This window comes from Propithecus coquereli, unplaced genomic scaffold (genome assembly GCF_000956105.1).
Source record: "Propithecus coquereli isolate 6110/MARCELLA unplaced genomic scaffold, Pcoq_1.0 Scaffold110, whole genome shotgun sequence".
NCBI classification, from domain to species: Eukaryota; Metazoa; Chordata; class Mammalia; order Primates; family Indriidae; genus Propithecus; species Propithecus coquereli.
The window spans coordinates 2,085,142-2,087,795 of NW_012134970.1; positions in this window are offsets into that span (position 1 = coordinate 2,085,142).

Sequence of the window (2,654 nt, forward strand, 5' to 3'; positions counted from 1 at the left end):
AAGGCTCTGGTGTGGGGAGGGGGCAACGAGGTGGTGGACATTTGCAATTTAAATATATATTTTTCTCACTTCACAAAAAGCTTAAAAAAGAAGGCTCCAAGGTAACGTCAGTAGCTCAAAGATGTCATCAAGGATGCACGTTGCTTCCATCTTTGTTCTCTGCCATCCTCTCTTTGTGAACTACATGACCCAGAACTGGGTCACCTGACTGCCACTGGCCTCACAGGCAGAGTCGAATAGCCTGCCACAGTCACATTGATCCCCAGCACATTGCTACCCGGACAAAACGGAGGCTCTGCTAGCAAGGACAGTGAAAGCAACCTCCGGGGCTGTCCTGGCATAGTTATAATAACCTTCCATTAGTAAATCACTTTACAAAGTAACCTCAGTATGTGGCATGACTTCATGTTATACAATTAAGAATAAGGAACTGGGAGAGGAAAAGAACATATGTGTTGGCGGTGGTGGTAGCGGAGTTAGGCAAAGGGAAGATCTTGTGGATCAACTCATAGCAAACGCACAAATTTTTACTAAGTACCTGTTATGTGCCTGGCATAGTGTTAAGCTAGTGCCAGATTCGAAAGCCTTACGAATGTGTGATGTGGGCCTTATCTGCAAGGAAACTGCAATCCGTAGGCAGGGGTTAGACAATCCTCGTATCAATAAGAGAATAAAAGTAATCAGATTATTAGCAAAGGCCAAAATGTGAGGTAGAGAAAATAATGAGCAGGGGAGATTCAGGGAGATCCTGGAGAGGGCTCCGAGGAAGAGGTAGATTTTGGGCCTGGTGGGATTTAGATGAGCAGAGAGGACATTCCAGGCGGAGAACACTACAGATCGCGGGAAGGCCATGTGCAAAAGCTGAAACAAGAATGAACTTGTGTTTGGAGGTAGGAGGGGCTGTCAGTGAAGAAACCTGAATGTGGTGCAGATTTGGAGAGCGCCGCTAGAATGTGTGGAATGTTAACAGTCACAAGTGTACCTCTGAGAGCAGAGTGGTGTTTAAGTGAGTTTTGCTTTACAGATTTTCCTAAAGGAACATTTTTGTTGTTTTTGGCAGCACGGTCCTGCCTGTGATGCCTGCAGATAGACGACCTTCAGTTCATTGGTGGAAAACGGTACTGATGGAGGGTGGGGCTGGACTTCCTCCTTCTGGGGACAAATGACCATTTGTCCACGGCCCATGTAGCTCACACAAAATCAGACATTCCTTGGAGCACTGTCCTTACACAGCACTGCATTCAGAGAAATAGCAATCCTGCTCCGGCCCTCCTTGAAGAATAATACCAATCTTTATTGTAGATTTTCTTAAAGGCTGAGTCTAATAACCTTTTGGACATCTTGCCTTTGTCCCAGAGTTTCCTCCTCGCAGTAGCTGCTCAAGCCTGTCCCTCTCCCCAAACAATATGCTTCTATCCTATTGGGCCCCACCCCTTGCTCATACACAGCACAACTTTCCCAGAGCCTGCACCCTCTCTCTGTGTACAAAGACCCACAAGAATAAACTGGACTCGAAAAATCTGCCCAGAAGGGAAGAGTTAGGAGCTAACGCGATGGGTCAGGCTGCAGGGTTGTGGGTGGGATGGGACACAGCGAAACTCATTTTGATCCCTGTTCACATCTGCCCTATCAATCCACAGACTTAAAAAATGTTTTTATATATGTAAAATGTATATAACTTAAAATGTGCCATTTTGGTCATTTTTAAATATACAATTGAATGGCATTTATTACACTCACACTGCTGTGCAACCATCACCACTGTCTATTTCCAAAACCCCCAAACAGAAACTCTGTATCCATTAAGCAATAACTCCCCACTCATCTTTCCCTCTGGCTCTTGGTAACCTCTAATCTACTTTCTGTCTCTCTGAATTTGCTTATTCTAGACATTTTGTATAAGTAGAATCATACATTATTTGTCCTTTTACGGATGGCTTCTTTTACTTAGCATGATGTTTTCAAGTTTCATCCATATTGCAGCATGTATCAGAGCTTTGTTTCTTTTTATGGCTGAATAATATTCCACTGTATGTATACGCCACATTTTATTTATGCATTTATCTGTTGATGGACCCTTGGCTGCTTCTACCTTTCATCTATTATAAATAATGCTGCTATGAGCATTGTCATATACTTATATGTCTGAGTTCCTCTCTCCAATTATTTTGGGTATGTACTTAGGAGGAGAATTGCTGGATCATATGGTAATTCTACGTTTAACTTTTTGAGGAAACACCAGACTGTTTTCTGCAGTGATTGCATCATTTTACATTCCTGCTAGCAATGTACGAGGGGTTCCAGTTTCTCCACATCCTCACCAAAACTTGCTATTTTCTACTTTTTGTCTTTTTTTTATTATAGCCATCCTAGTGAGTGTGAAGTGGTATCTCATTGTGATTTTTGAATTTCCCTAATGATTAATGATGTTAAGCATTTTTTTCTGTGCTTATTGCCATTTGTCTACCTTCTTTGGAAAATATTTGTTCAAGTCCTTTGTCTATTTTTTAAATTGGGCTGTTTATCTTTTTATTGTTGAATTGTAGTTTTTTATATATTTTGGATATTAATCCTTTATCAGATATATGATTTATAAATATTTTCTTCTATTCTATGGATTTTTCACTCTTAATAGTGTTTTGTGATGTACAAAA